Source organism: Salvelinus alpinus, chromosome 3 (assembly GCF_045679555.1).
Source record: "Salvelinus alpinus chromosome 3, SLU_Salpinus.1, whole genome shotgun sequence".
Classification (NCBI taxonomy): domain Eukaryota; kingdom Metazoa; phylum Chordata; class Actinopteri; order Salmoniformes; family Salmonidae; genus Salvelinus; species Salvelinus alpinus.
The window spans coordinates 94,072,767-94,084,161 of NC_092088.1; the positions used below are offsets into that span (position 1 = coordinate 94,072,767).

General features: G+C 33.7%; 2 non-coding genes across 2 annotated transcripts; both read left to right on the forward strand.

The window, feature by feature from the left end:
* The first annotated feature begins 4,484 nt into the window (after positions 1-4,484).
* On the forward strand, positions 4,485-4,561 carry trnaa-ugc (transfer RNA alanine (anticodon UGC)). Its single transcript has one exon. It is a non-coding gene; the product is annotated as a tRNA-Ala (tRNA).
* A 6,120-nt stretch (positions 4,562-10,681) lies between these two features.
* Positions 10,682-10,758, forward strand: trnaa-ugc (transfer RNA alanine (anticodon UGC)). Its single transcript has one exon. It is a non-coding gene; the product is annotated as a tRNA-Ala (tRNA).
* Positions 10,759-11,395: the final 637 nt, after the last annotated feature.

Below are 11,395 nucleotides of genomic sequence, written 5' to 3' on the forward strand. Positions count from 1 at the left end.
TTTAGTAATATTCTCTCAGTTTAGTAATACTCTCTCAGTCTAGTAACACTCTCTCAGTTTAGTAATACTCTCTCAGTTTAGTAATATTCTCTCAGTGTAGTAATACTCTCTCAGTTTAGTAATATTCTCTCAGTTTAGTAATATTCTCTCAGTTTAGTAATATTCTCTCAGTTTGGTAATACTCTCTCAGTTTAGTAATACTCTCTCAGTCTAGTAACACTCTCTCCGTTGAGTAATATTCTATCAGTTTTGTAATACTCTCTCAGTTGAGTAATACTCTCTCAGTTTAGTAATACTCTCTCAGTTTAGTAATACTCTCTCGGGTTAGTAATACTCTCTCAGTTTAGTAATACTCTCACAGTTTAGTAATACTCTCTCGGGTTAGTAACACTCTCTCAGTTTAGTAATACTCTCTCAGTTTAGTAATATTCTCTCAGTTTAGTAATATTCTCTCAGCTCTCTCAGGTTAGTTATACTCTCTCAGTTTAGTAATATTCTCTCAGTTTAGTAATACTCTCTCAGTCTAGTAACACTCTCTCAGTTTAGTAATACTCTCTCAGTTTAGTAATATTCTCTCAGTGTAGTAATACTCTCTCAGTTTAGTAATATTCTCTCAGTTTAGTAATATTCTCTCAGTTTAGTAATATTCTCTCAGTTTGGTAATACTCTCTCAGTTTAGTAATACTCTCTCAGTCTAGTAACACTCTCTCCGTTGAGTAATATTCTATCAGTTTTGTAATACTCTCTCAGTTGAGTAATACTCTCTCAGTTTAGTAATACTCTCTCAGTTTAGTAATACTCTCTCGGGTTAGTAATACTCTCTCAGTTTAGTAATACTCTCACAGTTTAGTAATACTCTCTCGGGTTAGTAATACTCTCTCAGTTTAATAATACTCTCACAGTTTAGTAATATTCTCTCTGTTTAGTAATACTCTCTCAGTCTTGTAATACTCTCTCAGCTCTCTCAGTTTAGTAATACTCTCTCAGTTTAGTAACACTCTCTCAATTTAGTAATACTCTCTCAGTCTAGTAACACTCTCTCAGTTTAGTAACACTCTCTCAGTTTAGTAATACTCTCTCAGTTTAGTAATATTCTCTCAGTTTAGTAATATTCTCTCAGCTCTCTCAGTTTAGTTATACTCTCTCAGTTTAGTAATATTCTCTCAGTTTAGTAATACTCTCTCAGTGTAGTAACACTCTCTCAGTTTAGTAATACTCTCTCAGTTGAGTAATACTATCTCAGTCTAGTAACACTCTCTCAGTTTAGTAATACTCTCTCAGTTTAGTAATACTCTCTCGGGTTAGTAATACTCTCTCAGTTTAGTAATACTCTCACCGTTTAGTAATATTCTCTCAGTTTAGTAATACTCTCTCAGGTTAGTAATACTCTCTCAGTTTAGTAATACTCCCCCAGTTTAGTAATACTCTCTCAGTTTAGTAATATTCTCTCAGTTTAGTAATATTCTCTCATTTCTCTCAGTTTAGTAATACTCTCTCAGTTTAGTAATATTCTCTCAGTTTAGTAATACTCTCTCGGTTTAGTAATACTCCCTCAGTTTAGTAATACTCTCTCAGTTTAGTAATATTCTCTAAGTTTAGTAATACTCTCTCAGTCTAGTAACACTCTCTCAGTTTAGTAATACTCTCTCAGTTGAGTAATACTATCTCAGTCTAGTAAAACTCTCTCAGTTTAGTAATACTCTCTCAGTGTAGTAATACTCTCTCAGTTTAGTAATATTCTCTCAGTTTAGTAATACTCTCTCAGTTTAGTAATATTCTCTCAGCTCTCTCAGTTTAGTAATACTCTCTCAGTTTAGTAATACTCTCTCGGGTTAGTAGTACTTTCTCAGTTTAGTAAAACTCTCTCAGTTTAGTAATACTCTATCAGTCTTGTAATACTCTCTCAGCTCTCTCAGTTTAGTAATACTCTCTCAGTTTAGTAACACTCTCTCAATTTAGTAATACTCTCTCAGTCTAGTAACACTCTCTCAGTTTAGTAACACTCTCTCAGTTTAGTAATACTCTCTCAGTTTAGTAATATTCTCTCAGTTTAGTAATATTCTCTCAGCTCTCTCAGGTTAGTTATACTCTCTCAGTTTAGTAATATTCTCTCAGTTTAGTAATACTCTCTCAGTCTAGTAACACTCTCTCAGTTTAGTAATACTCTCTCAGTTTAGTAATATTCTCTCAGTGTAGTAATACTCTCTCAGTTTAGTAATATTCTCTCAGTTTAGTAATATTCTCTCAGTTTAGTAATATTCTCTCAGTTTGGTAATACTCTCTCAGTGTAGTAATACTCTCTCAGTCTAGTAACACTCTCTCCGTTGAGTAATATTCTATCAGTTTTGTAATACTCTCTCAGTTGAGTAATACTCTCTCAGTTTAGTAATACTCTCTCAGTTTAGTAATACTCTCTCGGGTTAGTAATACTCTCTCAGTTTAGTAATACTCTCACAGTTTAGTAATACTCTCTCGGGTTAGTAACACTCTCTCAGTTTAGTAATACTCTCTCAGTTTAGTAATATTCTCTCAGTTTAGTAATATTCTCTCAGCTCTCTCAGGTTAGTTATACTCTCTCAGTTTAGTAATATTCTCTCAGTTTAGTAATACTCTCTCAGTCTAGTAACACTCTCTCAGTTTAGTAATACTCTCTCAGTTTAGTAATATTCTCTCAGTGTAGTAATACTCTCTCAGTTTAGTAATATTCTCTCAGTTTAGTAATATTCTCTCAGTTTAGTAATATTCTCTCAGTTTGGTAATACTCTCTCAGTTTAGTAATACTCTCTCAGTCTAGTAACACTCTCTCCGTTGAGTAATATTCTATCAGTTTTGTAATACTCTCTCAGTTGAGTAATACTCTCTCAGTTTAGTAATACTCTCTCAGTTTAGTAATACTCTCTCGGGTTAGTAATACTCTCTCAGTTTAGTAATACTCTCACAGTTTAGTAATACTCTCTCGGGTTAGTAATACTCTCTCAGTTTAATAATACTCTCACAGTTTAGTAATATTCTCTCTGTTTAGTAATACTCTCTCAGTCTTGTAATACTCTCTCAGCTCTCTCAGTTTAGTAATACTCTCTCAGTTTAGTAACACTCTCTCAATTTAGTAATACTCTCTCAGTCTAGTAACACTCTCTCAGTTTAGTAACACTCTCTCAGTTTAGTAATACTCTCTCAGTTTAGTAATATTCTCTCAGTTTAGTAATATTCTCTCAGCTCTCTCAGTTTAGTTATACTCTCTCAGTTTAGTAATATTCTCTCAGTTTAGTAATACTCTCTCAGTGTAGTAACACTCTCTCAGTTTAGTAATACTCTCTCAGTTGAGTAATACTATCTCAGTCTAGTAACACTCTCTCAGTTTAGTAATACTCTCTCAGTTTAGTAATACTCTCTCGGGTTAGTAATACTCTCTCAGTTTAGTAATACTCTCACCGTTTAGTAATATTCTCTCAGTTTAGTAATACTCTCTCAGGTTAGTAATACTCTCTCAGTTTAGTAATACTCCCCCAGTTTAGTAATACTCTCTCAGTTTAGTAATATTCTCTCAGTTTAGTAATATTCTCTCATTTCTCTCAGTTTAGTAATACTCTCTCAGTTTAGTAATATTCTCTCAGTTTAGTAATACTCTCTCGGTTTAGTAATACTCCCTCAGTTTAGTAATACTCTCTCAGTTTAGTAATATTCTCTAAGTTTAGTAATACTCTCTCAGTCTAGTAACACTCTCTCAGTTTAGTAATACTCTCTCAGTTGAGTAATACTATCTCAGTCTAGTAAAACTCTCTCAGTTTAGTAATACTCTCTCAGTGTAGTAATACTCTCTCAGTTTAGTAATATTCTATCAGTTTTGTAATACTCTCTCAGTTGAGTAATACTCTCTCAGTTTAGTAATACTCTCTCAGTTTAGTAATACTCTCTCAGTTTAGTAATACTCTCTCAGTTTGGTAATACTCTCTCGGGTTAGTAATACTCTCTCAGTTTAGTAATACTCTCACAGTTTAGTAATACTCTCTCGGGTTAGTAATACTCTCTCAGTGTAATAATACTCTCACAGTTTAGTAATATTCTCTCTGTTTAGTAATACTCTCAGTGTTGTAATACTCTCTCAGCTCTCTCAGTTTAGTAATACTCTCTCAGTTTAGTAACACTCTCTCAATTTAGTAATACTCTCTCAGTCTAGTAATATTCTCTCAGTCTAGTAACACTCTCTCAGTTTAGTAAAACTGTCTCAGTTTAGTTATATCCTCTCAGTTTAGTAATACTATCTCAGTCTAGCAACACTCTCTCAGTTTAGTAATACTCTCTCAGTTTAGTAATACTCTCTCAGTTGAGTAATAATCTCTCCGTTGAGTAATTTTCACTCAGTTTAGTAACACTCTCTCAGTTTAGTAATACTCTCTCAGTTTAGTAATATTCTCTCAGTTTAGTAATACTCTCTCCGTTTAGTAATATTCTCTCCGTTTAGTAATATACTCTCTCAGTTTTGTGGTCCCGTGTGGCTCAGTTGGTAGAGCATGGCGCTTGCAACGCCAGGGTTGTGGGTTCAATTCCCACGGGGGGACCAGGACGAATATGTCGAACTTTCCATTTTGTAGTCGCTCTGGATAAGAGCGTCTGCTAAATGACTTAAATGTAAAAATGTTAAATGTAGTAACACTCTCTCAGTTTAGTAATACTCTCTCAGTTTAGTAATATTCTCTCAGTTTAGTAATATTCTCTCAGCTCTCTCAGTTTAGTTATACTCTCTCAGTTTAGTAATATTCTCTCAGTTTAGTAATACTCTCTCAGTCTAGTAACACTCTCTCAGTTTAGTAATACTCTCTCAGTTGAGTAATACTATCTCAGTCTAGTAACACTCTCTCAATTTAGTAATACTCTCTCAGTTTAGTAATACTCTCTCGGGTTAGTAATACTCTCTCAGTTTAGTAATACTCTCACAGTTTAGTAATATTCTCTCAGTTTAGTAATTCTCTCTCAGGTTAGTAATACTCTCTCGGTTTAGTAATACTCCCTCAGTTTAGTAATACTCTCTCAGTTTAGTAATATTCTCTCAGTTTAGTAATATTCTCTCATTTCTCTCAGTTTTGCAATACTCTCTCGGTTTAGTAATACTCCCTCAGTTTAGTAATACTCTCTCGGTTTAGTAATACTCCCTCAGTTTAGTAATACTCTGTCAGTTTAGTAATATTCTCTAAGTGTAGTAATACTCTCTCAGTCTAGTAACACTCTCTCAGTTTAGTAATACTCTCTCAGTTGAGTAATACTATCTCAGTCTAGTAAAACTCTCTCAGTTTAGTAATACTCTCTCAGTTTAGTAATACTCTCTCAGTTTAGTAATATTCTCTCAGTTTAGTAATACTCTTTCAGTTTAGTAATATTCTCTCAGCTCTCTCAGTTTAGTAATACTCTCTCAGTTTAGTAATACTCTCTCGGGTTAGTAGTACTTTCTCAGTTTAGTAAAACTCTCTCAGTTTAGTAATACTCTCTCAGTCTTGTAATACTCTCTCAGCTCTCTCAGTTTAGTAATACTCTCTCAGTTTAGTAACACTCTCTCAATTTAGTAATACTCTCTCAGTCTAGTAACACTCTCTCAGTTTAGTAACACTCTCTCAGTTTAGTAATACTCTCTCAGTTTAGTAATATTCTCTCAGTTTAGTAATATTCTCTCAGCTCTCTCAGTTTAGTTATACTCTCTCAGTTTAGTAATATTCTCTCAGTTTAGTAATACTCTCTCAGTCTAGTAACACTCTCTCAGTTTAGTAATACTCTCTCAGTTGAGTAATACTATCTCAGTCTAGTAACACTCTCTCAGTTTAGTAATACTCTCTCAGTTTAGTAATACTCTCTCGGGTTAGTAATACTCTCTCAGTTTAGTAATACTCTCACCGTTTAGTAATATTCTCTCAGTTTAGTAATACTCTCTCAGGTTAGTAATACTCTCTCGGTTTAGTAATACTCCCCCAGTTTAGTAATACTCTCTCAGTTTAGTAATATTCTCTCAGTTTAGTAATATTCTCTCATTTCTCTCAGTTTAGTAATACTCTCTCAGTTTAGTAATATTCTCTCAGTTTAGTAATACTCTCTCGGTTTAGTAATACTCCCTCAGTTTAGTAATACTCTCTCAGTTTAGTAATATTCTCTCAGTTTAGTAATACTTTTTCAGTTTAGTAATATTCTCTCAGCTCTCTCAGTTTAGTAATACTCTCTCAGTTTAGTAATACTCTCTCGGGTTAGTAGTACTTTCTCAGTTTAGTAAAACTCTCTCAGTTTAGTAATACTCTCTCAGTCTTGTAATACTCTCTCAGCTCTCTCAGTTTAGTAATACTCTCTCAGTTTAGTAACACTCTCTCAATTTAGTAATACTCTCTCAGTCTAGTAACACTCTCTCAGTTTAGTAACACTCTCTCAGTTTAGTAATACTCTCTCAGTTTAGTAATATTCTCTCAGTTTAGTAATATTCTCTCAGCTCTCTCAGTTTAGTTATACTCTCTCAGTTTAGTAATATTCTCTCAGTTTAGTAATACTCTCTCAGTCTAGTAACACTCTCTCAGTTTAGTAATACTCTCTCAGTTGAGTAATACTATCTCAGTCTAGTAACACTCTCTCAGTTTAGTAATACTCTCTCAGTTTAGTAATACTCTCTCGGGTTAGTAATACTCTCTCAGTTTAGTAATACTCTCACAGTTTAGTAATATTCTCTCAGTTTAGTAATACTCTCTCAGTCTAGTAACACTCTCTCAGTTTAGTAATACTCTCTCAGTTTAGTAATATTCTCTCAGTGTAGTAATACTCTCTCAGTTTAGTAATATTCTCTCAGTTTAGTAATATTCTCTCAGTTTAGTAATATTCTCTCAGTTTGGTAATACTCTCTCAGTTTAGTAATACTCTCTCAGTCTAGTAACACTCTCTCCGTTGAGTAATATTCTATCAGTTTTGTAATACTCTCTCAGTTGAGTAATACTCTCTCAGTTTAGTAATACTCTCTCAGTTTAGTAATACTCTCTCGGGTTAGTAATACTCTCTCAGTTTAGTAATACTCTCACAGTTTAGTAATACTCTCTCGGGTTAGTAATACTCTCTCAGTTTAATAATACTCTCACAGTTTAGTAATATTCTCTCTGTTTAGTAATACTCTCTCAGTCTTGTAATACTCTCTCAGCTCTCTCAGTTTAGTAATACTCTCTCAGTTTAGTAACACTCTCTCAATTTAGTAATACTCTCTCAGTCTAGTAACACTCTCTCAGTTTAGTAACACTCTCTCAGTTTAGTAATACTCTCTCAGTTTAGTAATATTCTCTCAGTTTAGTAATATTCTCTCAGCTCTCTCAGTTTAGTTATACTCTCTCAGTTTAGTAATATTCTCTCAGTTTAGTAATACTCTCTCAGTGTAGTAACACTCTCTCAGTTTAGTAATACTCTCTCAGTTGAGTAATACTATCTCAGTCTAGTAACACTCTCTCAGTTTAGTAATACTCTCTCAGTTTAGTAATACTCTCTCGGGTTAGTAATACTCTCTCAGTTTAGTAATACTCTCACCGTTTAGTAATATTCTCTCAGTTTAGTAATACTCTCTCAGGTTAGTAATACTCTCTCAGTTTAGTAATACTCCCCCAGTTTAGTAATACTCTCTCAGTTTAGTAATATTCTCTCAGTTTAGTAATATTCTCTCATTTCTCTCAGTTTAGTAATACTCTCTCAGTTTAGTAATATTCTCTCAGTTTAGTAATACTCTCTCGGTTTAGTAATACTCCCTCAGTTTAGTAATACTCTCTCAGTTTAGTAATATTCTCTAAGTTTAGTAATACTCTCTCAGTCTAGTAACACTCTCTCAGTTTAGTAATACTCTCTCAGTTGAGTAATACTATCTCAGTCTAGTAAAACTCTCTCAGTTTAGTAATACTCTCTCAGTGTAGTAATACTCTCTCAGTTTAGTAATATTCTCTCAGTTTAGTAATACTCTCTCAGTTTAGTAATATTCTCTCAGCTCTCTCAGTTTAGTAATACTCTCTCAGTTTAGTAATACTCTCTCGGGTTAGTAGTACTTTCTCAGTTTAGTAAAACTCTCTCAGTTTAGTAATACTCTATCAGTCTTGTAATACTCTCTCAGCTCTCTCAGTTTAGTAATACTCTCTCAGTTTAGTAACACTCTCTCAATTTAGTAATACTCTCTCAGTCTAGTAACACTCTCTCAGTTTAGTAACACTCTCTCAGTTTAGTAATACTCTCTCAGTTTAGTAATATTCTCTCAGTTTAGTAATATTCTCTCAGCTCTCTCAGGTTAGTTATACTCTCTCAGTTTAGTAATATTCTCTCAGTTTAGTAATACTCTCTCAGTCTAGTAACACTCTCTCAGTTTAGTAATACTCTCTCAGTTTAGTAATATTCTCTCAGTGTAGTAATACTCTCTCAGTTTAGTAATATTCTCTCAGTTTAGTAATATTCTCTCAGTTTAGTAATATTCTCTCAGTTTGGTAATACTCTCTCAGTGTAGTAATACTCTCTCAGTCTAGTAACACTCTCTCCGTTGAGTAATATTCTATCAGTTTTGTAATACTCTCTCAGTTGAGTAATACTCTCTCAGTTTAGTAATACTCTCTCAGTTTAGTAATACTCTCTCGGGTTAGTAATACTCTCTCAGTTTAGTAATACTCTCACAGTTTAGTAATACTCTCTCGGGTTAGTAACACTCTCTCAGTTTAGTAATACTCTCTCAGTTTAGTAATATTCTCTCAGTTTAGTAATATTCTCTCAGCTCTCTCAGGTTAGTTATACTCTCTCAGTTTAGTAATATTCTCTCAGTTTAGTAATACTCTCTCAGTCTAGTAACACTCTCTCAGTTTAGTAATACTCTCTCAGTTTAGTAATATTCTCTCAGTGTAGTAATACTCTCTCAGTTTAGTAATATTCTCTCAGTTTAGTAATATTCTCTCAGTTTAGTAATATTCTCTCAGTTTGGTAATACTCTCTCAGTTTAGTAATACTCTCTCAGTCTAGTAACACTCTCTCCGTTGAGTAATATTCTATCAGTTTTGTAATACTCTCTCAGTTGAGTAATACTCTCTCAGTTTAGTAATACTCTCTCAGTTTAGTAATACTCTCTCGGGTTAGTAATACTCTCTCAGTTTAGTAATACTCTCACAGTTTAGTAATACTCTCTCGGGTTAGTAATACTCTCTCAGTTTAATAATACTCTCACAGTTTAGTAATATTCTCTCTGTTTAGTAATACTCTCTCAGTCTTGTAATACTCTCTCAGCTCTCTCAGTTTAGTAATACTCTCTCAGTTTAGTAACACTCTCTCAATTTAGTAATACTCTCTCAGTCTAGTAACACTCTCTCAGTTTAGTAACACTCTCTCAGTTTAGTAATACTCTCTCAGTTTAGTAATATTCTCTCAGTTTAGTAATATTCTCTCAGCTCTCTCAGTTTAGTTATACTCTCTCAGTTTAGTAATATTCTCTCAGTTTAGTAATACTCTCTCAGTGTAGTAACACTCTCTCAGTTTAGTAATACTCTCTCAGTTGAGTAATACTATCTCAGTCTAGTAACACTCTCTCAGTTTAGTAATACTCTCTCAGTTTAGTAATACTCTCTCGGGTTAGTAATACTCTCTCAGTTTAGTAATACTCTCACCGTTTAGTAATATTCTCTCAGTTTAGTAATACTCTCTCAGGTTAGTAATACTCTCTCAGTTTAGTAATACTCCCCCAGTTTAGTAATACTCTCTCAGTTTAGTAATATTCTCTCAGTTTAGTAATATTCTCTCATTTCTCTCAGTTTAGTAATACTCTCTCAGTTTAGTAATATTCTCTCAGTTTAGTAATACTCTCTCGGTTTAGTAATACTCCCTCAGTTTAGTAATACTCTCTCAGTTTAGTAATATTCTCTAAGTTTAGTAATACTCTCTCAGTCTAGTAACACTCTCTCAGTTTAGTAATACTCTCTCAGTTGAGTAATACTATCTCAGTCTAGTAAAACTCTCTCAGTTTAGTAATACTCTCTCAGTGTAGTAATACTCTCTCAGTTTAGTAATATTCTATCAGTTTTGTAATACTCTCTCAGTTGAGTAATACTCTCTCAGTTTAGTAATACTCTCTCAGTTTAGTAATACTCTCTCAGTTTAGTAATACTCTCTCAGTTTGGTAATACTCTCTCGGGTTAGTAATACTCTCTCAGTTTAGTAATACTCTCACAGTTTAGTAATACTCTCTCGGGTTAGTAATACTCTCTCAGTGTAATAATACTCTCACAGTTTAGTAATATTCTCTCTGTTTAGTAATACTCTCAGTGTTGTAATACTCTCTCAGCTCTCTCAGTTTAGTAATACTCTCTCAGTTTAGTAACACTCTCTCAATTTAGTAATACTCTCTCAGTCTAGTAATATTCTCTCAGTCTAGTAACACTCTCTCAGTTTAGTAAAACTGTCTCAGTTTAGTTATATCCTCTCAGTTTAGTAATACTATCTCAGTCTAGCAACACTCTCTCAGTTTAGTAATACTCTCTCAGTTTAGTAATACTCTCTCAGTTGAGTAATAATCTCTCCGTTGAGTAATTTTCACTCAGTTTAGTAACACTCTCTCAGTTTAGTAATACTCTCTCAGTTTAGTAATATTCTCTCAGTTTAGTAATACTCTCTCCGTTTAGTAATATTCTCTCCGTTTAGTAATATACTCTCTCAGTTTTGTGGTCCCGTGTGGCTCAGTTGGTAGAGCATGGCGCTTGCAACGCCAGGGTTGTGGGTTCAATTCCCACGGGGGGACCAGGACGAATATGTCGAACTTTCCATTTTGTAGTCGCTCTGGATAAGAGCGTCTGCTAAATGACTTAAATGTAAAAATGTTAAATGTAGTAACACTCTCTCAGTTTAGTAATACTCTCTCAGTTTAGTAATATTCTCTCAGTTTAGTAATATTCTCTCAGCTCTCTCAGTTTAGTTATACTCTCTCAGTTTAGTAATATTCTCTCAGTTTAGTAATACTCTCTCAGTCTAGTAACACTCTCTCAGTTTAGTAATACTCTCTCAGTTGAGTAATACTATCTCAGTCTAGTAACACTCTCTCAATTTAGTAATACTCTCTCAGTTTAGTAATACTCTCTCGGGTTAGTAATACTCTCTCAGTTTAGTAATACTCTCACAGTTTAGTAATATTCTCTCAGTTTAGTAATTCTCTCTCAGGTTAGTAATACTCTCTCGGTTTAGTAATACTCCCTCAGTTTAGTAATACTCTCTCAGTTTAGTAATATTCTCTCAGTTTAGTAATATTCTCTCATTTCTCTCAGTTTTGCAATACTCTCTCGGTTTAGTAATACTCCCTCAGTTTAGTAATACTCTCTCGGTTTAGTAATACTCCCTCAGTTTAGTAATACTCTGTCAGTTTAGTAATATTCTCTAAGTGTAG